The 26718-nt window shown below is 40.3% G+C and overlaps 1 protein-coding gene and 2 long non-coding RNA genes across 4 annotated transcripts in view; 1 reads left to right on the forward strand and 2 right to left on the reverse strand.

Moving 5' to 3' along the window:
* LOC309501907 (uncharacterized protein) overlaps positions 1-26718 on the reverse strand; it is a 427051-nt gene that overhangs the window by 220900 nt on the left and 179433 nt on the right. The window lies entirely within an intron of this gene.
* LOC309502046 overlaps positions 1-26718 on the forward strand; it is a 153010-nt gene that overhangs the window by 54186 nt on the left and 72106 nt on the right. The gene's annotated exons all lie outside the window — the stretch shown is intronic.
* Positions 10600-26436, reverse strand: LOC309502069. The gene is made up of 3 exons (XR_014207120.1): positions 22246-26436; positions 14803-20427; positions 10600-12413 (listed from the first exon to the last, which is right to left on the reverse strand). It is a non-coding gene; the product is annotated as an uncharacterized lncRNA (long non-coding RNA).

The raw sequence follows: 26718 nt of genomic DNA on the forward strand, positions 1-26718 counted from the left end.
CATGTTTAAGAGGTCAATCTGAGGTCACAGTAAAAAAAATTGCGTCGATTGGCCACATGGTGGCGCTATAAACAAAAAAAAACATATAGACACCTGACCGTTTTTCCGAATGACTTGAAATTTGGTATGCAGTGTCTTGGCCCAAGGGGCCACCTATGTCTAAAAGGATATTGGCGTATCTCGAAAAACATGGCCGCCATTGGCCAATGAGGTTTGAGCACCTATAAGACAAGGTTAACGGACGTTGATCGGAACGAAACTCGATGGGCATGTTCGACTCATGGCCCTAGAGGTCTGTAAGAATTTTGAAAGAAATCGGCCACTAGTTGGCGCTAACGAGTTTTTTGGCTCTGTAATTACGTGGTGTTACACTTATCGTCATAAAATGCATATCATTTGATAGATCTGCTCATGCTCAACAACTTTGCCTCAAGAACCACTAATGTCAATCAAACCATTAATTAATTATTCATGAATATGTTAAAAACCTACTTTTGCGAACTAGTCCCTGGTTTTTCGCCCGATCGGAACCAGACCAGTCTAGGACAATTCTATGGACTCTCTAGATCAATAATTATCGAAAAAAAGTTGAACTTTTGCATTTGGGTGGCTGTAATAGGGTAATTTATAAAAGGGGCGTGGCAAAATACACTAAAATGCCTATAAATCATAAATAAAAACTCAGAACTTCACAAAAATTGGTGAGCATATGTGACATAACATCATTAACAAGCATGCCAAATTTTATGGAGATTGGACCAAAGGTGGCGCTATAACTGTTAAAAAGCTTTAAAACCATATATTTCCCATGGTAAACAGCCTGTATTGGCTGTAAATGGTCTTTTCCGTTTATTATGTCAGTTGTTAAATGCTTGCTAAATAAAACTTAATGTCTTTTGATGCTTGTGTGCTTAAAGGCCTTAACTGCTTGAACCCCGATAAATGCTGCTTGCAGCTTTAATTATTATTATTATTATTATTCCGCCGTAAAACGCATCGTGCAGCCCAAACCGTAAGAGCTGGAACTTTGAAACTTTGCCATATGGTAGTACAAAAATCGAGGAGAGGTTATCAAATTATGACCTCGAATGGCCCATAGGTGGCGCTATAGCGACCAAAAGCGCGAAACTGCTCATAACTCCTAGCCCGTATGTCGTAGACTCAAGTGTCTTATATCATTGGAAAGCTGGATGCCTGATGAACAAAACGTATATCTCCGATTTCATTTCCGCCATGATAGATTTTCCGCCATTTTGAATTTTGTCAAAAACCTACTTTTGCGAACTAGTCCCTGGTTTTTTGCCCGATCGGAACCAAACCAGTGCAGAAATGTTCTCTGGAGTCTGAATATCAATAATTATCGAAAAAAAGTTGAAATTTCCATTCACGGTCGCTAAGGGGCGCCCAAATGTATGTTGTGGGAGGAGCCTATTTTACTCAAACGGCTATAACTCCAGAAGTAAATGAGGTATCTTCACCAAACTCGGTACAAATGTGTAAGAGGTCAATCTGAGGTCACAGTAAAAAAACCGCGGCGAATGGCCACATGGTGGCGCTATAACATGAAAAAAACATAAAACGGCCCATAACCACCTGACCGTTAGTCCGATTGACTTGAAAATTGGTATGCAGTGTCTTGGTCCAAGGTGCCATGTATGTCTATGAGGACATTGGTGTATCTCAAAAAACATGGCCGCCATCGGCCAATGAAGTTTGAGCACCTATAAGACAAGGTTAACGGACATCGATCGGAACGAAACTCGATGGGCATGTTTGACTCATGGCCCTAGAGGTCTGTAAGAATTTTGAAAGAAATCGGCCACTAGTTGGCGCTAACGAGTTTTTTGGCTCTGTAATCACGTAGTGTTACACTTATCGTCATAAAATGCATATCATTTGATAGATCTGCTCTTGCTCAACAACTTTGCCTCAAGAACCACTAATGTCAATCAAACCATTAATTAATTATTCATGAATATGTTAAAAACCTACTTTTGCGAACTAGTCCCTGGTTTTTCGCCCGATCGGAACCAGACCAGTCTAGGACAATTCTCTAGACTCTCTAGATCAATAATTATCGAAAAAAAGTTTAACTTTTGCATTTGGGTGGCTGTAATAGGGTAATTTATAAAAGGGGCGTGGCAAAATACACTAAAATGCCTATAAATCCTAAATGAAAACTCAGAACTTCACAAAAATTGGTGAGCATATGTGACATAACATCATTAACAAGCATGCCAAATTGTATGGAGATCGGACCAAAGGTGGCGCTATAACTGTTAAAAAGCTTTAAAACCATATATTACCTATGGTAAATTGCCTGCATTGGCTGTAAATGGTCTTTTTCATCTATAATGTCAGTGTTTACATGCTTGCTAAATAAATTTTAATAACTTTTGATGCTTTTGTGCTTATAAACCTTAAAGGCCTTAACAGCTTGAACCCCGATAAATGCTGCTTGCAGCTTTAATTATTATTATTATTCCTCCTCTGGAAGTCTATGGCAGCCCTATGAACCGTACATAGGAAAATGATGAAATTTGGCACATTTGTAGAGATGGCCATGAATAGTAATTGGACCAAATATGGTGTCTCTAGGACCAACTCTATAGCGCCACCACCAGTTCAAAAATTCAACATTGAAATGGTTATAACTTTTGAACCCTTTGATCTAGAGAAATGAAACTTAGTACACCTGATTCCTCTCATCATGCTGATCAGAACCAATATCGTACACTAAGACTCCGCCCATTACAGTAGTAGCCATTTTGAAAAGTACAGTATTCAGTTTTTTCGCTACTCCTCCTTCAAAATTTGTCCAATTTTGTCCAAAATTTGCTCAAATGATCTTTGGACTGAGCTGCACAGAAATGACTGAACAGATTTTTTTTATTGATCTTTGTTCAAAAGTTATGATGTCGCAAACTTAACAAGGTCGACCCAAAATTGCTTAAGAGGCTGTATCTTGGCCAAAGTTTGATCAATCGAAACGAAAATTGGTACACTTCATTGGAAGTATGCTCCGAGGGTCCTTGCCAAAGTTGGGAACAGCGCCACCTACGGGTCATGAGATATGGGAAATGGCTATTTTGGCCAATAACTTTTGAACAGTTTGTCAGAAAATCATAAATGTGGTATCTATGGATTCCTTGGGTCATGCCGAATCCGTAGATACTGATTTTGCCAGGATTGGATGAACGACTTGTCCGCCATTTTGATTTTTGTCATAAATTGCAATATATTTTAAACTATTTGACATATCGGCACAAAAATTGGTAGGGATGATCGACACCATGTCCTGAAGGTACCTGAGAAGTTTGAACACAGCGCCACCTAGTGTTCCAGAGGTATAAGGTATTTTGCAAAAACGCTTATAACTTTTGAAAACATAGGTTAAAATTTGATTTCTTTATGTCATTACGTTCCTTGGATTATGCAGATTCCGACGATATCTCATTTGTCATTTTCTAACAATGTGACTGTCCACCATATTGAAGCAAATGGTAAACAGTTTTTTCGCTACTCCTCCTTCAAATCTTGCTCAATTTTGTCTAAAGTTTGCTCAGATGATCTTTGGACCAAGCCGCACAGAAATGACTGAATAGATTTTTGATATTCGCTACCGTTCCCGAGATATTCGTCTCCAAAGTTGACCTAGCCTGTGTTTGTTGCCTTATGCTAGTTAGCTTAGCATAATAATTGGTTAGCATGCTAACCAGATGCCATTCTTTCTAATGTGGCTCTTCAGCTATCAGGATAACCATAAGCTACATTAGCATTAAGCTAGCTTAGCATGCTAATCTCGTTAACATGATTTTGTGTGCTCATTCATACACTGAAGCCTTTCCTCAGCAGCTGTGTAATTCACGTCCTCTGAGTGGCGCAAGTTGTTAAACCACGTATCATGAATCCTGAACCATTCCAGTGTGGGTTCGAATCCTGTGTGGGACAAGTTTAAAATTGGGTATAAAGTTGTCATTTCAATTCCTTTATTACATGGGTAAGAGCTGTACTAATGTTTCTTACACTTGGATCAGAAATAAGTGTGTTTTTTTAACTTCATTCTGTGTTCGTTCTCATCAGACCTTCTGTTCATTTTGATTTCACCCTATCTGTAATTCTGAATCTATCTGTTCTGGAAAAGTGCTGGAAAAGTTGCTGGAAAAACCCTTACAAGCCAAAGAGCAATAAGGGCTTGGCCCCTGTAATGCTGCTTGCAGCTTTAATTTTGATCATATTCAGTGTAATCGACACTATAATCCGACAGAACAACATAAATAAGGTGGTTTTAGAAAAAAAACCGAGCTTCTAACTCCACCTGGAGCGTGTTATTTGTTTTGCAAAAATCCACCGCTCCCGCTTCATCAGGTCCAATCAGCGCAGGGGGGTGTGATATCTGACTGTCAATCACAGGTCGTGCACACGCCACAGATCCCCCCTCACTCGCGCACGTTAATATCACATGCACACGCCACGCCTGAAGTTCGCCTGGAGATTGCATGAAGCGTGATGGCGGAGAGAAAATCTACTAACAAGCTTCCAATTCCTCGGATATTGCTATCTATTGATAGATTAGCCAGGGCAGCCTACCTCCGAGTCCATGGTGTTGATAGATGCTGAAGAGACAGACGCGTTCACAGAAAATCAGGTACACACGCACAGTGACGCACTGACGAGCACGACCTCGATGGGGGGGTGCTCGCTGGTAGCGGGGAGGGGCATGAGAGTTGTAAACATTAAAAATTTTGGCTAATGACCCAATCTGCCAGACTTGCCGACGGCAGCTTTAACTGCACAATTACTAGACATGTTTTCCTTGGATATTATACAATTTGCAAGCAAAATTTGTGCAAAAAAATAAATAAAATAAATTGAAATGCTTCCAACTGTGAACCAATTTGGTAGAATTGGTATATATATATTGCTCTTGCATTCTTTCTTGTGGCTATAGGTGACACACCTGAATGAATGGCTCATTAAGTATGCGGGCCCCATTGTCTCCTCAGGTGTGAACCACTACATATGCATGATGCTGTTGAATGGTTGACACCCCTTGCGCATATTGTCTTTACAAACAAAAAGTGTTTTACAAGATTTAAATCAATGTATTGTGTTATGTGAATGATAAGGGCAGGATGATTTTCACATCATTTTGAAGAAAAAACTCTAGGCAATGACATCAATTAGTCAAAAGTCTTGTCGTCACATATTTAGTATGTGTTTTGTGGCCTTATTTCAGAAACTTTAGTTTTTAGTTTTTTCAATAACCATGCATAAACATTATTCTCTCAAAAATACAAACATGTACATGCATGTTGCTCACATATTATGGTAGCCCTGTTTGTGCTAAATAGAGTGTAATTATACCTTTGCCATTAATATGTTTATAAGCAACTGAAAAAAACACAAATGTCAGGGCATGTCAGAACATCTCAAGGACCCCAAAAACCACTCAGACCCCAGAGAGTTAAATGGTCTAGGCTGTGCTGTATAAAGTAGGAGAGATGCTTCATGCAGTCTGTTTTCTTTCGTTTTTAATAGTTTTGTTTAAAATAACACATTTCGAGCTTTCTATATATTTCTCTGGTGTTTTAGTCAAAGCTTATGAGTTTGGGTTCATTTATGAGGCGAGCTCCAGTTAAAATGCCGACACGGAGCTCTATTGCCTGCTATTTTTAATTCTTATGTATTAAATACAGGCAATTGGTTGATGAAATAACGATTAAAATTAAGATACAATTAATACAAAACAAAATTCACTTTAAAGAGTTTTTAAACTTTTCATGCTTTTTATGCACTTTTCATGCATAAATAAACTTATTTGCACAAACGCGTTTCGGCGCGTGCCTTCAGAAGATTTTATACAGCATAGCCTAGACTTGCTGTATAATATGTACAACGATGTTTAGATCATAGGCCTGTATGAAAGTTAGAATTTTGAAATTAATTTAGAAAATATTATGTATGTTTAGATTATATTTTGACTAGTGTTTATGCTGCCTCATTATCATCAACGAAGAGTGCTTGCAGATGTGTGTATGTGCTGAAATGTGTAAATATGCCCAGCTGATGAATTGCAAATGTGTTAATGTTTGCGTTGTGCTATCTCCGTAATGGCCCATTGACACGCAATATATGCCTACAGCACGTGTCTACAATTATTCGCATCAGTTATTCATATAGACTAATGGTAGGCATGTACCGCAGTATTTCCCTTCTAGCCAATGCCTATAAACTCATGGAGCGAATTCTCCTAAACCGGATCCTGCCTATTCGTGAACTGTATACAAGAGAAAACCAAGCTGGTTTTCGACCAGGTCGTAGTTGTATCGACCAAATCTTTTCCCTCCGGCAAATAATAGAACTACGCCAAGAATTTAGGCAACCAACTGTAGTCGCATTCCTGGACTTCACAGCAGCCTTCGATAGGAACTATCTGGTCTTTACTCAAAATGGAAGGAATCCCCAACAAGCGGGTTAATCTTTGTGCATCAATGTATGAAAACACAAACTGCAGAGTCAGAGCCTATGGTGAAGATGGCCATGCTTTTGCCACTAAAACAGGGGTGCGACAAGGGGGCATACTTTCACCTTGCCTCTTTAACATTGTCATTGACCATGTGCTTAAAGCGCTAGATGATAACCCTATTGGAGTAACCATTTACCCATCAGAACGACCGATTACTGATCTTACATTTGCAGATGATATAGCAGTCCTTGCAGAGTCAATGGATTCCATGCAAATAATGATTGACCACATTACCCAAATGGCAGCTTCTGTTGGTCTGAAATTAAACTGCCAAAAATCTAAATACATGACTGCTAACACTGACCCCATAAACCCCAATAACAATCTAACCATCGAAAATGAACCAATGGAACTTGTCACCTCATTCACATATCTAGGAAGCAACATTGCCCTAATAGGAAGCTCGGATGAAGAAGTTCAAATAAGAATACAAAGAGCTTCCTCAATCTTTGCGGCACTGAAATATTTCTGGAATAGACGTGACATCCGAATCAAAACAAAAACAAGAATATATTGTGCTATAGTTCGGGCGACACTACTGTATGCCTCTGAAAGCTGACCAACAAAAAAGGATGGAAATATTCGACCACCGCTGCCTAAGACGCATAGCCAAAATCAGTTGGTCTGACTTCATCTCAAATGAACAGGTCCGTGAATGCTGTGGCCTAAAGGAGTCCCTGTCTTCAGTGCTTATGCAACGCCGCTGGAAATGGATTGGACATGTTTTACGTATGCAAAATAATCGCCTACCATTACAAACTTTTATGGCCATTCCTGGCTCTCTTTGGAAACGCCCTAAAGGAGGCGTTCGTATGACAACGAAAAGATACTTTCACAAGGCTGCCGAATCCTTTATCATGGTACCCTTTGGATTGAGTAGAAAGAAATATGACAAAGAATGGCAAGGACATATTCAAACCTTGGCTATGGACCGAGTACAATGGAGGTGCATTACACAGGATGTCGTCCAAACCCTGCAGGGGTGTAAAGGACGTTAAGCAAGTAAGCAATGGTAGGCTAATATACTTTGAAATATTTATAATAGTTTTCAACTTTTTAAAAAAGGAATGTAGCTGCATCTCCATCTGCAACTCGGAGGGCACGCAGCAACACAGTCGAACATCAGAAAGAGTAAGTACATATTTACCCATGTTCGTTCAATTTTGTTTATATAGCCTACTTATTACAATATGAGCCTGTATGACTTTATTTATTTTTGGAGGTTGGTTGATAATGTTACATATTTTTTCTTTGTGTTATCTTATCAGCATGATTAAGTTATCAGTTATGCATGTGCTGGAATAGTACTCTAAAATACATGATAATAATAGTTTTCAACTTTTTTTGAAAGGAATGATGTAGGTTCTGCAACTCGCACTAAGAGGGCACGCAGCAACACAGACAGAAATCAGAAAGAGTAAGTACATATTTACCCACTATTTTACAGATGTTAGACCTGATGTTGTTTTATCAACATGTTGACTGTCCATCAGTTATGCATGTGCTGGCATAGTACTTTGTTCAACCTTTATTAATATTAATATTATTATTTTTATTTTTATAGGAATGTGGTAGCATCACTCTCAACCTCACCTGCAACTCGCACTGGGAGGGCACGCGACAGGTGTCGTTCAGTTTTGAGAACAACTGAAAAGTAAGTACACTTATTCCATTTCTTTCAGATATTAGTATAATTCTGTTTACATATTCTGGTTTTACATAGTCCATACAAATATTATGTGTCTGTATGGTTTTGCATCTGGCCAATGTTACTTTTAATGATTGAAATGCAGTTGTTATATTTTGTGTAATAAACATGCTCACAGTTGTTTGTTTGTTTTACAGCTATAAAGGTAATGGTGATCATCAGACACCTGTTGCAAAGAGGGCCAAGACAAACATTCAGACAAGCAACAAGCAGTCTACTCTGTCATGGAAAACAGAGACTGACATTGATATTGTTCCACAGACTCTGAGATTCCTGCCTGCACGGGAACCTGGACCACAGCTGAGTCCTGCTGATGCACACACTCCTCTGAGTCTCTTCAAAATGTTTTTTTTTTCTGAGAATGCAGTGTCAACTGAACATTTGCACAGTTCAGGGCTCCAGACTAACTTTTTGCCTTGGTTGCACTGGTGCGCCTAACTTTTTTATTTAGGTGCACCAGCACAAAATTTGGGTGCACCGAAAATTTTTCTCGGCTCGCGTCACCTTTAACGCCACAATTTCAAGGTCACCTTTTTATCACGCTCTATATACATTCATATTATGTAAATGATTTTAAACAAGAATAAGGTGTAGGTAAATTAAAAAAAAAAAAATTAAAAAAAAAATTTAAAGTGCTTCACTGAGCTGCCAAACTAACTATTTTGAGTCTCTAGCTCAGGCGCGGTATAGGCTCTACCTCCGTCTCTGAGTCGGATGCCATCTCCGACCAGGGCTGGACTGGTAATCTGGCATACCGGGCAAATGCCCGGTGGGCCGACGTGCTTTTTGGGCCGATACATCTCATACTTTTTTTTTCTTTTTTTTTTTCGGCCCATAAAACTCATAGATCGGCGGCCCATTCGTTTTGTTTTGTTTAATTGACGGCGCTGGGTTAATGCCGGTGTAATGCATTGGTCAAAAAAAAAGTAAGCGTTAGTTTTTTTCCCACTGACAGACCGGCCCATGAAACGCGTAGATCAGCGGCCCATTGGTTGTTTTCTTGATTGACACTGGGCTGGCCCAATCACATCTTTAAACACCTCCCCCTTTGGGCTTTGAGTGAGCGTGCAATGTCAGTGTGTATCTGTCAAAACAGTCTGAGACATGGAGAAGAAACGCATGGAATGTGCAGAGAAATAGCGTGAAAAATAGATACAGGCCCTTCAAGCAGACGCTGTAAAATGTGACAAAATATATGTTTTCTGCAGCAGCAGGACCTTCATCAGCTCCCGTGGCTGATGAGGAGGATAGTGAGGAGGATCAGGAGAGAGATGAGAAAGGGTAGAGTCTGCGGTAAGCAGAACTACGTTCAAAACACTTTGGCTATGAGTGTAGGAACCCATTACCCAGTTACGCATTATTTCCACATCTGCATAGTTGACGATTACAGAAATTTACTAGAAGTTTAAAGAGACGCGTTTTATCCATGTTTTCCGCCAAAATAGAAGCTTGATGCAGTTTCCGTCAAAATAAAAGATCAATCTCTTTCAAGTTTAGAAATTAGTACAAAACTAATTATGAAAGTTTTCTTTATTTTTCAGTGTATTTGTTTTACAATATATGGCTATAAGGCTACTGTCATGAGATTAATATTATAATTATTATTATGTAGTAGTGTAATATAGACAGACACTGTTACTAAAAGAAGTTAGATTTTTTCTTTGTTTAATTTGCACACTGAATATGGGTTGGAGCTTTTAATTTCGAACCCTCAAACTGCACCAGATTGATGAATATAACATTAAAATGCACAAAAGTTTCTTAGGGGGAGCCTGCCCCCAGACCCCCCTAGAAGGACTGAGGTCCACCCACCACAGTTTTACCAAAAATCTTGTGAGAAACACTAGTATTGCTATGCCAATGCAGCTTATAGCTTGTTTTTTGGATGCATCACTGTGCAGTATAGTTCAATTGTATTAATAAATTATTCTGTTAACTCTCACTCATTACATGGCATTAGTGGTTTTAATGAATAGGAGTTGAACAAAAACATATTCAAGGGCGTGCAAAGATGGGTGGTGTTTATGATCATATGTAGTGGGCCAGTCTGGGCCAAAATGCCAGGGCCGATTTTCTGTCCCAGTCCAGCCCTGTCTCCGACGAAAGACCAGGGCTTGGCATCTTACCAGGGACTGGGGAGAATGGTGGCTGAAGTAGCTTCATGTCTGGGCTGTTGTCGGAGCATTGACCGGGGAGTAAAGGGTTTTAACGGTATTCCTACTCTTACCGATACTGCTTATCGATCCGGTACTTTAACTGTATTCTTATCGGTTCTTTTTGTTTTTATATATATATATATATATATATATATATATATATATATATATATATATATATACATATACACAGGGGCGGATTAAGGTTGTCAGGGGCCCCTAGGCTGCTCTTTGTGTGAGCCCCCCCCCAATTAAGACAATTACCACCATTGACATGATTTGACCAGCAGCAGCTGATTGGATAACCAATTCACATCTACCCAATCACCTGCTTGTTTTTTTAAAATGTTTCTTATGGGCCAATTAGGGTCTTCTTTTGTTCGCGCCCTGACGGGCTTAGGCCCACCCACTATTCAACAGGCCCATCAAAAACTTTTCTTCAAAAAAAAAAAAAAATATTTTTTTAATATGTTCTAATTTTGTCAAGAATTATAAAAAATCGGCAATAAGCTCATAATTTGTGCTAAAATAGTCTAAATATTAGTTAAAAAAAATTATTTTAAAAAGCTGGTTATGTCTAACCGGTCTTTGATGTTTCTGCGCAAGTTCAGCAGACAGTGGTTGGGGTTTGTTCCGATCAGAGCATGTGAGCGGAGAGCGCATTTCTGAATATTCCGCTTGCTCATTCCGCTCAGGGTCGCTCGCTCAACCCAGAATGGCCTGCAAATATGTGGAATAAGGGCTGCCTCCGACTTAAGTTTTTTTCTAGTCGACTAGTAGTTGTTCATTTAAGCCATTCGTGGACAAATCGCCCCTTTATATTCATTTAATTACTTAGGCTATATACCAGATAGATGAGCGTTTACATAATATAGCCGCACTCAAGCGCACGACCACAAGGAGACATTTATTAATTATTTATTAATAAACTGGTGTTTTCTGTGTCGCAGTAAAGATGAAGTTGATGATGTGGTCTCGCCATGAACGCCAAAAAGAAATGCACATTTCATATTACATATTCAGAGAGTAGGCTAGCCTATTTATTTTAGTTTTTAATATTTTAGTTTAAAAGTAGACATTTCAAACTTTCTATAATAGATAGCCTATATTTCTCAAATCTGTGAGGCACAAGCTGAGTTTCGGCGCCCTCCAGTTCACATGCAATGCAAGTGATCGTGTCGGCGCCTTATTACACTGTCTGCTATATATTTGCTTGTTATTTAATAAATAAAGGCAAATTGTTGATAAAACATTGATCAAAATTAAGATACAATTTATACAAAACGAAAATCTTTTAAAAAAGAGACTACAAAACAAAACTTAATGAAGTGGTCAAAATGTTTTACCCATGTCTGCAGACATATTGCACATCTCATGATGTATCATATCTTTCTCATGCTGCATGCTCACTTTCATAATCAACATTGATTAAATTAAAAAACATAATTACGTCACATATTTTCCAACCCAGCCCTCGGCCCTGTTGCAACAGTCGTTGTTTAGGTACCTTAAACGCGCACGTACAGTCTCGGAGTCATCGCTGCAACCAGGAAATGAAGAGAGCTGAGACCCACATCATCACCTACATCTTCGTCTCTGCCACCCCAGGATGCTAGCGCGACCAGCGCCATTGCTAGGAGGGCGCCAGCGCCTCTGCCTCTCAGCGCCTCAGCCTCGCGAGTGGATGATAGCCCTGAAGACGCCTAGCAATGGTTTAACCTTTAGTTAAGTTATACCTTAAGAGTCTTCGTAGCGCGCTAAGAGACAGCGAGCGTTATCGGGAAACGCAGCCCAGGAATGATGCTTATGATGCGTAATGGAGATTCCAAAGCGCTCTTCTTTGGTCAGAACCACGGAGAGCGATCGCGGATAGGTCCGTCCTATGCACCGAAACTTTTTTACAATGCAACAAAGCTATTAAAATCTGTATAGTCACAGATAATTTAACAGTATATTAGTCAGTAATTTTTATTAGGTTAAACAGTGATTAGATAACGTTTTTTATTTAACCCCCTGAGGTCTACGGTATCGCCGGCGATACCAGCTCGCTTTTTTTTTATTAGTGTAAAAGAAACTCATAAATAATAATAATAATAATAATAATTAATAATTCATTACATTTATATAGCGCTTTTCTCGGCACTCAAAGCGCTTTACATAGAAGGGGGAATCTCCTCAACCACCACCAATGTGCAGCATCCACTTGGATGATGCGACGGCAGCCATATTGCGCCAGAACGCCCACCACACACCAGCTTACTGGTGGAGAGGAGACAGTGATGAAGCCAATCAGTATATGAGGAAGATTAGGGGGCCATGATGGACAGAGGCCACTGGGCAAATTTGGCCAGGATGCCGGGGTTACACCCCTACTCTTTCGAAAGACATCCTGGGATTTTTAATGACCACAGAGAGTCAGGACCTCGGTTTTACGTCTCATCCGAAGGACGGTGCTCTTTGACAGTATAGTGTCCCCATCACTATACTGGGGCGTTAGGACCCACACAGACCACAGGGTGAGCACCCCCTGCTGGCCTCACTAACACCTCTTCCAGCAGCAACCTGGTTTTCTCAGGAGGTCTCCCATCCAGGTACTAACCAGGCTCAGCCCTGCTTAGCTTCAGTGGGCAACCGGTCTTGGGCTACAGGGTGACATGGCTGCTGCAAATACTCTGTTGACTTTGATTTTCCATAGGAGTTTCATACATCAATCGATTCTGTTAAATGTGTATTATTTTTGTGTATACTCACAATAAAAACAAAGTGTTGTGCTTTTTGCCAAATAAAGAAAAATAAACACGAAGCGAGTTCTGCCTTCTCTCTGCCAGTGTAGTCCATTCTGAAACGCGTCCGAAAATTAACAATAACTCAGCGAATACTCAGTCAAACAGACATACAGACACACGGGCATGAAGCTTGAATTCTCTTCTTTTAAATGAAGTAATTTATATAAAAAACAAATATTCTCATCTTGTGAAATCTGTATTAAAAGAGAGCGATTCCAGTCGACCTAATTACAGCTAATTCAGATGTAATGTGACTCCGCCCACGGAGAGCGCGCGCTATTCAAACGCAAATGGCTGAGGCAATCCTGTGAACGCCCCCATCAGCTCGAGAAAACACACAAGTTTATTTAGATCATTGTTTACACCGTCTTGCAGCGCTGTGAGGAATAATACTAATGGAAAATGTCCCTCAGAAGTGCGGGTATATCGAGGAGCGAGCTGAGTAAGTTTTTTCCTTCTCACGTGAATTTCTTCACGTGGGTTTCTGTTTATGAATGAATAAACGGCAGAGATGCGCGCTGTTTACCACAGCTGGCAAAGACAGTTTAAATTTAAATCGCGTGTGTGAATGAATGATGATGTTTTAGCAAACTGCATTGCTATACTGAGATAAGTAAACATCGACTGAATGTTGAAATAAAATGTAGGCTATTTGTATAAGCAACGTATTAAACTGCAAATTAACAATATGCCCTAATATTTCATGAAAACAACGTTACAGTCAGACGAAATATGAAAGACAACATTTTGTTGACTAGATTTGGGTACAGTTTTTACTGTAGAATATACTGCCACATCAAATAAGCTTTTGTTTAGCAATTTCTATATATAAAATACTATTTTTGTCAAAAATAAAGTCATCAACTAAGATGTTAGCTGTTCCAATGTTGGTTATATTCAAACTAATGAATACATAGATAAAATGTAGGCCTATAATCATTTTTTTTACAAAGAAAGAGTACACTTGAAATATTGTTGAAATTGTAATTATTGTTGTAGCCTAATTGTAACCGTTTTAATAAAATAGCAAAACATATTTACAAGATAGATGTAAGCAAAATCTTAAACGGTCAATATAAGTCTTCTTCTAAATATATCTTTTGTCCTTGCATTGTGGCTCAGTCAGTGTCACACCTGAGTGAATGGCTCATCATTATGCAGAGTGGGTGTATTCTAAGGTGTAAACCACTCCTCGTTCACGCCCCCTCGCATATTGGCTTTCCAAGCAAAACCTGTTTTACATCAATTTAAATCAATGTATGGTTTTATGTGAACGATAAAGCAAGACTATTTTCACATAATTTTGAAGAAAAAACTATAGGCGACGACATCCAATAGTCAAAAGTCTTATTGCCACATATTTAGTATGTGTTTTGTGGCCTTATTTCAAAAACTTTAATTTTTAGTTTTTTCGATAACCACGCATAAACATTATTCTCTCAAAAATGAAAACATGTACATACATGTGGCTCACATATTATTGTAGTCCTGTTTGTGCTATATAGAGTGAATTTACACCTTTGCCATTAATATGTTTATAAGCAACTGAAAAAAGCACAAATGTCAGAGCATGTCAGAACACCCCCAGGGCCCAAAAAAACGCTCAGACTCCAGAGGGTTAACGTTCTGGCCCATCCAAACTGGAATCCCCCCCCCAAAAAATAAAAATTGTCTGGCCAATCCGAGGCCCCCTGAACACGTGGGGCCCCTAGGCTGCAGCCTGTGTAAGCCTGTGCATTAATCCGCGCCAGCATATACACACATGTATATATATATATATATATATATATATATATATATATTAGTCTAAAAAGAAATCTAATAAAGTAATCAAATGTAAAATAACACTGCATAATTTTTCATAAATAGATTAATGCTTAATAAAGCTGAAGTTATTCTTTCAAGAGCTTTGTAGTGATTTTTCTCTTGTTGTTTGATTCGCAGTAATGGCGCAATCGTCCGCATGTTTACTAGACTGCGGCCCCTTTAAGACCGAGTGCAGATCTGCTACTGATCTGATGCACCATATTCTCCCAACTATTTCCATAACTACGTCCATTTAAGACATAAACTGTTTTTAGTGAATCTCCAAGCCGGTCATTTTGACATACTTTTGTGTACATTTGATCGTTTAGACACGCACATTAAACCCAAAGTAGGCTATAATTTGCTTGTCTCAGTTTCGGTTTCGGAGCGCGTGCCGCCTTGCGAACAACATCTCTTGCGCAGATTTTGTGCTTTTAATAGCTCTTTTAATTATTTAACGCGTCTCGCAAGTTAGCAACAGTAGCTAGACTGCATTTTACAACAATCACCGATCGTGCTGATTCTGTCGTTAGGTTTGAGTTTTAGGGAGAAATGACAGTGTAATGCTGCGAAGGGAAGAAGTTGCGCTAGATAGAATGCGGCTATAGTTTTTAATGGTTTTACCTCAATATATAATTTTTTATAATCTTTGGAAGCCGAAATCTAAAATAAAATCAGACTAATATCACAGACCTTAAGTGTAACCAGGCTACGTTTGAATGTTTAATTCTGTCCTCCGTCATCACTCATTAAGCGTGAGAGAAGAGTGTGAGTTCCCATGAGTGTGTGAGTTCCGTCAAAGGAGAACAAACACTTAGTTCGTGGAGAGGCAGCGGATGCGAGGACGTTAGGTGCACCGGTGCGACCTAGGAAACATTTTTGTCGCACCCTTACAAAATTTGGTCGCACTCTAGAGCCCTGCAGTTGGTCGCAAGATCTGTGTGCTTTGCAAAGGACAGCTTGGTAAAAGGCAGGACACACCTTGAAAATGCCAGGCATGTAATGTTCACTTGTGTCTTGTTGAACAGGAACTGTTTTCAAAAATGGCACCAAGACATGTAACTATATTCTATCTGCCTTTATTTTAGTTTATTTTGCATTGCATTTTGCATTATTTTGCTTAGAGCCCGCATCAACTGGGCATAAGCATTTACTGTGATATACCTGCAAATTTAGAACATTTAGTTCCTCCACATAAGAGGAATTACAATAAAACAGTGAAAAACTCCTCTACTTTGTCCAGGCTGCCTCACTTGATGGGCCATTAGACATTGGGGGAGTGTCTGTCACACCCCTGGTCTGAATCTCATTAATATTGATGGGCCATTACCCGTCCCACGCATAAACCTCTTCTGACAAAAAAACTGTTTTACAAAGTTAAAATCAATGTATTGTTTTATGAGAACGATTAGGCAGGATGTTTTTCACATCATTTTGAAGCCAGAACTCGAAGCGACAACATCCATTAGTCAAAAGTCTTGTGGACACATATTTAGTATGTGTTTTGTGGTCTTATTTCAGCAACTTTTATTTATATTTTTTCAAATAACCACGCATAAACATTATTCTCTTAAAAATTCAAACATATAAATGCATGTTTTTCACATATTATGGTATCTCTGTTTGTGCTATATAGGCTACGTCTACATTAATCCGGATACATTTGAAAACGGCGTTTTCGTTTAGAAACGCTCTCCGTCCACACTAGCGTTTTCAAGCGTTTTCGGACGTTTCAGTGTGGATGAGAAACTTTTGAAAAACGCCTGAAAACGCTCAATTCACCTTTTAACCCCACAAAAGCTCACTGATATGATTCAGATGGAAAAAATAAATAATGAAGCTATCTCGCAATTCTTCTGACAGGATAATTTTATTTAGTAAAATATCTCACCATTCACTGATGCGTCCAGGTCGCACGCAGTCACCGTATGTTTGGTCTAAAACGCGACTGCTCTCATGTATCACCGCAGGACAGCAAATGTGAGTAGGCTAAATTCTGTCATCTTTGCAGGACTGTGATATGAAGAGTGTGCAATGTAGAATATTTTTTAGCAACAGTGTGAAAGTGAATAGCACATAACAGGCACAATACTGGTATAAACATGAATATCTATTGGTACAATATGCGTCACATGACTAAATTTACGTCATTGTTTTTAAATCCCTCCGGTTTCACAGTCCACACTACGACGCAAAAACGGCGTTTTCAAATGTATACGCTTTGGAGTGCGTTTTCAAAAAGCTTCGTTTTCATTCATAAAAACGCCGTCTCAGTGTGGACGGAAGGCCAAAACGGAGAGAAAAAGATGCGTTTTCAAACGAAAACGTATTAGTGTGGACATGGCCATAGAGTGAATTTACACTTTTGCCATTAACATGTTTATAAACAACTTAAAAAAGCACAAATGTCAGAGCATGTCAGAACACCTCAGGGCCCAGAAAAACCCTCAGACCCCAGAGGGTTAAATATGCGCCCTGTCACAAGCGCAGAAACAATTTCTGTATTGTCATTGTACACAAGATACAACGAAATTGAAGAGCTTCTGCATAAGGTGCATGTTACATAAAAATAATTAAGATCAGGAAAGCAGCAGGGCCGGATGGGATCAGTCCTGCTTTGCTTAGCCATTGTGCAGCTCAATTGTGCAGCTCAATTGGCGCCTGTTTTTTCCACCATTTTTAACATCTCATTTTGCCAATGTACAGTCCAACAATGCTTTAAATGCTCCATCATTATTCCTGTGCCAAAGTCCTCAATGACTTCAGACCAGTTGCCCTAACATCTGTGGTAATGAAAGCATTTGAACGGATTATTCTGGCATACCTGAAATCCTGCATTTCCTTGCTGATGGACTCGTATCAATTCGCCTACCAAGCCAACCGGTCCGTTGAGGATGCAATCAGCATAGCACTCCACCATACCTTGCAACATCTGGAATCACCAAACCCCTATACACGCATACTGTTCATAGACTTTAGTTCCGCTTTTAACACTATTAACCCATTTAAACTCTTTACCACACTCTTGGACATGAACATTGACCCAGCCATATGCCACTGGATAAGGAGCTTCCTGTGGAATAGATCACAGAGGGTGAAAGTTAATAACATAACCTCACACCCTCTCACCCTCAGTACAGGAGCTCCTCAGGGCTGTGTTCTCTCCCCTTGGCTCTTTTCCCTTTATACAGCATACTTTACATCCATGGACACTTCAGTGAAAACAATAAAGTATGCGGACGACACAACCATTGTAGGCCTCATCTCAGACAATGATGAAACACAGTACCGCATGGTGGTGGACCAAGCTGTAAATTGGTGTTCGAACAATGACCTCCAGCTCAACACAGCCAAAACCCAGGAACTCATTAGCCGCGTTTCCACTGTCGGGCCAGTGCGAGCCAGGGCTTTAAACGGGCCGTGCCGGGCTTATAGCCTCGGGCTAATAGCACCGGGACTGCGTTTCCACTGTCGGGCCAGAAGCTCCACAGCGCTTCACTAAAACACGCCCGTAACACGCCTCTCTGGAACAACGTCACACTAACCCATTCACCAACAAATGGAAGTTTTATCAGAAAACTAATCAGAAATCACTGGAAACAGCGTTGAAAACAAACATGATAAAAGCGCCCGTTTGCTGGCATTTTTGTTGTTTACTTGAATATTTACAACCCAAGCATCGATGTTTTACCACAGGTTTACAATAAAAAGTGATACATTGATCATAATGAATTCATTTATGTCAAAATTGCACATTAGTCACTCAGAAATAAATTACCGTTAGGTCTATTTCACAAAAGAAAGAGGACACACTTACTTCTTCAGTCGCGTCTGTTACTGTTTATCTGGTAGTTACAGGACATATTTACATCACATTTAGAAAGAATGATAATTTCTACAAATATATGCCACCAAAAATACGACCTGAGGAGCTTTAGCACTCTCTCGACTCCCATACAGATATTTTCAGTCAGAGAAACAGAGGAAGCTCCCGAAAAAAAAGTTGCTTTATTTTATGATAGTCCGGTATAAAGAGACGAGACATAGGCTACTGACAGATAAAATAAAAACATTACTGTGATAGCCTTTATGATTGGTCTGATTTCTTCAAGCGTTTACTATGGTAATGGTTAGCGCGCATAGTCTTTTGCATCACAAACACAAGGCATTCAAACATGAACGCGAGTTAAATTAGCCTTTTTTAAAAGACTTTAATGCTGACAGAATCATCCGGCGCTGCCGTCTCCCGACTCAGGTGAACTTCGCCTCTGTTCGTAACCACTTCTCTAGCCCGAGCTGGCCCGCTCTGGCCCAAGGTATTCGACAGGCCAGAAATCCTGGCCGTTGGCCCCGAGTAAGCCCCGATCAAGCCCCGGAAGTGACAGTGGAAACGCGACTGGCCCTGGCACGCACTAGCACGGCCCGGCCCTGGCCCGACAGTGGAAACGCGGCTATTGTTGACTTTAGACGTAGGCCATTTCCCAAAACACCCATTCAAATAAATGGCAATTCAATCACCATCACTGACTCCTTTAAATTCCTAGGAACACACATTAGCAATAATCTGAAGTGGACAACTAACACTAATCACATCATTGCAAAAGCTCAACAAAGACTTTACTTCCTCAGGCAGATAAAAAAATACCGGATCAAACATCAGCTCCTTGTTCTGTTCTATTCCGCTATCATCGAGTCCATCATTACATCATCAATAACAGTATGGTATGGTAGTACAGACAGCCAAACAAAGAAAAAACTACAGCAGACTGTCAACAAAGCATCCAAGATCATAGGGAAACCACTGCCTTCAGTCGATTCCCTCTATACACATCGGACTGTAAAGCGAGCAAAGAAAATCATCTCCGACCCCTCACATCCAGCGAACCACCTCTTTCAGCTCCTTCCCTCAGGGAGGCGCTACAGGTCACTTTCTACCAAGACCAAACGCTTCACAAACAGCTTTTTCCCCCATAGCCATCAGGACTGTGAACTCCTTTCTTTAGTTTAGTTTGTCCTCTCATACACTACGCATGGTCATTTACCCACTGTATCTTGGATTTTTACATGTTGTGAAGTGTATTGTCTATTTGTTGTTTGTAATGTATGATGATGTAGAGCCTAAACATACTGTACCGGAAACAAATTCCACCGGCATTGTCGTGTGGCTAAATAAACAATCTAATCTAATCTAATCTAATCTAATCTTAATATCCACTGATGAGTTTAAAAGTAGTACCTGCCAACATAACTTAAATGCTCACCACTACTAGCTATTATAACAGACTGACTATATTTTAGCTAATCTTGGCTTAAAATTGTTAGGTAAAGCTACCATTGCTGTTAACAGTTAGCTAGCTAGCTGAGGTGCCCATTCAGCCAAGAAAAAAAAATGGTTTTGTCTATAGCCTTACTCAAAGTACATGTAACTTAAACACTTTAACCCTCTGGAGTCTGAGCGTTTTTTTGGGCCCTGGGGGTGTTCTGACATGCTCTGACATTTGTGCTTTTTTCAGTTGCTTATAAACATATTAATGGCAAAGGTGTAAATTCACTCTATATAGCACAAACAGGACTACAATAATATGTGAGCCACACGTATGTACATGTTTTCATTTTTGAGAGAATAATGTTTATGCGTGGTTATCGAAAAAACTAAAAATTAAAATTTTTGAAATAAGGCCACAAAACACATACTAAATATGTGGCAATAAGACTTTTGACTTATGGATGTCGTCGCCTATAGTTTTTTCTTCAAAATTATGTGAAAATAGTCTTGCTTTATCGTTCACATAAAACCATACATTGATTTAAATTGATGTAAAACAGGTTTTGCTTGGAAAGCCAATATGCGAGGGGGCGTGAACGAGGAGTGGTTTACACCTTAGAATACACCCACTCTGCATAATTAGCCATTCACTCAGGTGTGACACTGACTGAGCCACAATGCAAGGACAAAAGATATATTTAGAAGAAGACTTATATTGACCATTTAAGATTTTGCTTACATCTATCTTGTAAATATGTTTTGCTATTTTATTAAAACGGTTACAATTACAACAATAATTACAATTTCAACAATATTTCAAGTGTACTCTTTCTTTGTAAAAAAAAAAAGATTATAGGCCCTACATTTAATCTATGTATTCATTAGTTTGAATATAACCAACATTGGAACAGCTAACATCTTAGTTGATGACTTTATTTTTGACAAAAATAGTCTTTTATATATAGAAATGGCTAAACAAAAGCTTATTTGATGTGGCAGTATATTCTACAGTAAAAACTGTACCCAAATCTGGTCAACAAAATGTTGTCTTTCATATTTCGTCTGACTGTAACGTTGTTTTCATGAAATATTAGGGCATATTGTTAATTTGCAGTTTAATACGTTGCTTATACAAATAGCCTACATTTTATTTCAACATTCAGTCGATGTTTACTTATCTCAGTATAGCAATACAGTTTGCTAAAACATCATCATTCATTCACACACGCGATTTAAATTTAAACTGTCTTTGCCAGCTGTGGTAAACAGCGCGCATTCATGCTGTTTATTCATTCATAAACAGAAACCCACGTGAAGAAATTCACGTGAGAAGGAAAAAACTTACTTGTATTCCTCAGCTCGCTCCTCGATATACCCGCACTTCTGAGGGACATTTTCCATTAGTATTATTCCTCACAGCGCTGCAAGACGGTGTAAACAATGATCTAAATAAACTTGTGTGTTTTCTCGAGCTGATGGGGGCGTTCACAGGATTGCCTCAGCCATTTGCGTTTGAATAGCGCGCGCTCTCCGTGGGCGGGGCCGATTATAACGTAATGAGATGAGATGAGCTCGACTGGAATCGCTCTCTTTTAATACAGATTTCACAAGATGAGAATAATTGTTTTTTTATATAAATTACTTCATTTAAAAGATGAGAATTCAATCTTCATGCCTGTGTGTCTGTATGTCTGTTTGACTGAGTATTCGCTGAGTTATTGTTAATTTTCGGACGCGTTTCAGAATGGACTACACTGGCAGAGAGAAGGCAGAACTCGCTTCGTGTTTATTTTTCTTTATTTGGCAAAAAGCACAACACTTTGTTTTTATTGTGAGTATACACAAAAATAATACACATTTAACAGAATCGATTGATGTATGAAACTCCCATGGAAAATCAAAGTCAACAGAGTATTTATGAGTTTCTTTTACACTAATAAAAAAAAAAGCGAGCTGGTATCGCCGGCGATACGGTAGACCTCAGGGGGTTAAACATTTCAAAATGAATTCAAATACAGTCACATTCCTATCTTACGATATCTAGGCTACTCACATTACCAACGTTGAGTTGAACGGCTTCGCTGCAGAAGGAGGCGGCAAGTTGAAATCTAGTCCCAGTGCTGTGATTGGCTGAAACTGTAGGGGGTGGGGAGTGCCCTCCATGCAGCACTGCCTTGAAGACTACGTTGGGGCTTAAAACACCAACGAGCGGAATTCTCATGCTCGGCATTACAATGGAGGGACTAACTGGAATTTCAATAATGCATCTTTAGTTGCTGTCCAACCAAAACTTTTGATGTTATCATTTCCATATTCCCAGCAATCTTTTAGTATTTCTTTGACTGGATGTGTCTCTAAATATCCTTTAATATTAATCCAATTAATTGTCTCATTCCCTAAGAGTAATGAGAAATACAGCTGTGGGGCCAGATAAAGTCTCTGCAAATAACCTCCTCACCTGGCAAGTAATTTCTCGTGCATTGCACAAGATATTGGCCAGAAGGATGAGGACAGTTTTGAATTTTCTAAGCTACAGTATGCTTTTCTGGAGAGAGATGGATGTTTGGAGGCTACTACCCTGCTCCACTCTATCTTACGGAAAGCACATGACAATACATCTCTTATGGCAATGCTATTTCTTGACATATCTAAGGCTTTTGACACCATCTCCCATGGAGCTATTCTGGAGGCGGCTAGGGGAGCTGGCACTCCGCCACCTCTGAACTAACTACAGAACTATGTGTGCCATATAGAGTCCATCCTGCTTATTGGTTCAAAAACTATGCACTGTGGATGGGGAGTGAAGCAGGGGGATCATTTGTCCCCCTTGCTGTTTATACTAGCAATGAACAACGGAGTGCAAAAGGCCCATCCAGAGTTGTGAGTTAAAATCCAAGGCAAAACCATTGATGAGATCGCCTATGCCGATGACTATGATGATGATCTAGTGCTGCTGACGGAAGACAGCTCTGATCTCCAACTTAAACTGGCAGTTTGTGTACATCCTTAGAAGCTATGAGAATGCCTCTAAATGTGAGGAAGTCGAAGGGAATCACAATCTCCCAGGACGGAAGAAAGTGTGTGGTCTTGATCCCCATCACTATTGAATCAAGGATGAGTGGGTTATTCCCTTGGGGGTGCAAGACACTCAAACATATCTGGGGCTTAACTTTAATTGGAAAGGGAGAGTAGTCCCTAAACAAACTGGGGACTTGGCAGGGATGCTGCAAGAACTAACAGCGGCCCCTTTTAAACCCTTCCAATGGTTAGAGCTCTTGAGAATCTTCCTTGTACCGAAATTGCTCCACTCTCTTGTTCTAGGGGCAGCTCATCGCAACACCTTAATGACTCTAGACAGGATGATACGGGCAGCTGTTCGAGCTTGGCTTCGTCTTCCAAAGGACACTCGCTGGCATTCTTGTACGCCCAAATTAACTTAGGTGGTTTAAATATACCATGCTTAGCAACATCGATCCCACTCCCACAAAGATCAAGAATGACAAAGCTACTGAATAGCACCAATGCATTGGATAAAGCTCTGCAAAACCTACCATCGTTTAAGATCTTGAGCTCAGCAAATAGACTGTGCAAAGTGGGGGCTGGCGTGGTGACACTGGTGTCAGAAGCTAAACTAGCATGGGCCAACTTGTAGTCACAATCGATAGATGGGGGGATCTGACTATACAGGATGTCAACGCTGATAGCAATCTGTGGTTAAAGCATGCAGAGAGAGTGTTTCCCAGATTGCACATGCGTGGTATCCAACTATGCGCTTGAGTTCTCTCGATGAAAGCAAGGGAATCAAGAGGAAGGAACCTTCCACCGGATGACATCAAATGTAGAGGAGGACTTCCCACTGTGCTAGGGAAACCCTAAATCATGTTCTACAGATTTGCGAGATAACACACGACGTAAGATGCGCTCGTCCCAATAGAGTTGTCAAGAGGCTGGAGGTAAACCTAAAAAGAGAAGCCCTGAGGATTTGGGTTGAGCCAATCATCCCCACTGTGCATTCATTTACTAAACCGGATCTGGTCATGGAAAAATAAAAATCAACCTACATTATGGATGTATGGATTGTGGAAGGCCACAGGATGGAAGAATCGTGGCGAATAAAAACAACGAAGTATAGCTCTCCGGAAAACACTACATCCATTCTGAACTGGAGGGAAAAATCGACCACCCTGAAATATCTATCAGTTATTATTTTGTATAAAGGCCTTATGTACGGACCGTCGGGCAGGGGACTTAGGTCTACTGGAATCACTAGAAGAGACATTTCAGACCTGTGCCTTCTAGCTATTACTGGATCCCTCAAATGTATCAGAGTGGTCACCTCAGCTTAATGACTCTGTTAAAGACAATCTTTCCCTGAATTTAGCCATTGTTAGCGTCCCTTGGATGTATATCGGGTGATTTGTAGGGCAGGGACAACCTGGGAAACCCACCAGTCACCACTCAGGTGCAGTTTCACTATTACAGGGGTTCCCAAACTTTTCCATGACAAGGCCCCCCAAATACCACTAGGTTCTGACCAAGGCCCCCCTTTTGCAGGATGTGTTATTGAACCCATCGACAATACTATGGCAAATGTAGAAATAAATAAATAAAACATCTAGGTGAACATCAGATTATGTGATGGTGTTTGATACCAGCCAATCAGAAAGATTATAGAGATGAACCGATTACAATTTTCAAGGCCAATTCCGATTTGTCATTGAGTTCGACCTGCCGATACAGATTTTAGCCGATTCTGATATCATTTTTTCTAACCACTTTACAGCACACACAAATATTTATTTTCTATATATATATTTTTTTTATAAAACACCACTTTTATCCAAACTGATTAATAAAAACAAGTTTAAATGGGTAAATTTTCTATAAATATTTTTGAGTCTTCATTTTCTTTTCTGACATAGCCTACTCCAGTTCTTGTTAAAACACACTATACATGCAAATTATGTGCATTTTTGGTACTTTTTGTGTGAAATCATATTTATTTTGTCCATCAAAAGTGTGCTTTCACTTTAATTGAGCGTGAGCAGCGCAGCAAAAATAGACTCGGCGCCGAAACCCTCCACTTCACTACTGCTCACAGCACGCGACGCTCCTGCTTGACGCTCACGCGCTGCTCCTGCTCGCGGTGTGAACGCACTCAATGAACATGCACGGCGAAAAAAATTCGCGCTGCTCACGCGCCGCTCGCGGTCTGAAACGGCCGTAATTCACAAGGTTTCCTACATGTGCGTTCTGTGTGCACGTGTGATGCTGATGTTGCGCGATGTTAATCATGCGGCGCCCGAGTGCATTTGAATCGGCATTATGTCAGACTGAAAATCACGTGAAAATCGGCCAATTCTGGTCACCAGCCGATCAATCAGTTCATCTCTAAAAGATTAGCATTAAAAGTATAATGTTCAGATAGGCTTTGCAACAAATTATTATAATGTTATTTCATAACAATACTCATATTAACACATTTTTGTAAACTTTTTTTAACTCTTTTTTTCCGCTTTTTTTCCCCAACTTGCTGCGGCCCCCCTGGCGTCCCCTGGCGGCCCCCAGTTTGAAAACCACTGCACTATTAGTTTGACTAAACCACTTGATAACCCCAGAGTAAAAATAGCCCAGCTACGAGTGCTCTCTGGGATCAGCAGGAGATGGCTGATGAGGGTAATGATAATCAGATAGATTCTGAACCCTCTCAGCCACTCTGCCCAGTGTATGCTGAACTGGTGGATGTTATGGATCAGTCAGGCTGCAGTTCCCATGGCAGCGCGTCAAGGGAGAGATCACTCGCGGTAGGCTTGACGATCGATTTCCCCCTGGCCATAAACCACCTGCTCAGGTGAGCCTTCCATTCCTTCCCGATCTTCATACTGAGATCGAGAGGGCATGGAAGAGCCCATATTCTGCCTGTATCCACCGACATCAGCGGGATAGTTTTGCTGATGTTGAGGGGATGGGAGAACGTGGGTATGTGTCGATGCCGCCCATTGACGAGATGTTTGCTAAGTATCTTGCATCTGGGTGGGCATCAACACTGAGAGCTCCAACCCTGCAATCCAAACCTTTGAAAATAACATCGCGTTTGAATGGCAGAGTGTACACGTCAGCGGGTCAGGCCGGTGCTGAACTTTTTGGCACCTCCGTGGAGGCGGGGGTTGGAAAGTTCAGAGAAGCGAATGCACGCTCAGCGGCATTTAGGACCTGCATACCGCTGAGATCCGCATCCACGCCCAGGCAAGCGGAAGGGCCTGGCCCCTCACAATCCGAGGACCACAGACAAGGCCAGAGAACCAGTGTTGCATCTTGTGCGCCCACTCCATGGAGGAGTAGGTTACATCAGGCCTGAGGTTGGGCCCATGATGAGAACAATGTTCTGATGGCCCACCTTGGCTTGGTTAGTGAGACCGCCTCTTCAGGTATGTAAAAAGGCGGTAGACCGCATGTTGTATGGGCTT

The sequence above is a fragment of the Leuciscus leuciscus genome, assembly GCF_965113295.1.
Source record: "Leuciscus leuciscus genome assembly, chromosome: 6".
NCBI classification, from domain to species: domain Eukaryota; kingdom Metazoa; phylum Chordata; class Actinopteri; order Cypriniformes; family Leuciscidae; genus Leuciscus; species Leuciscus leuciscus.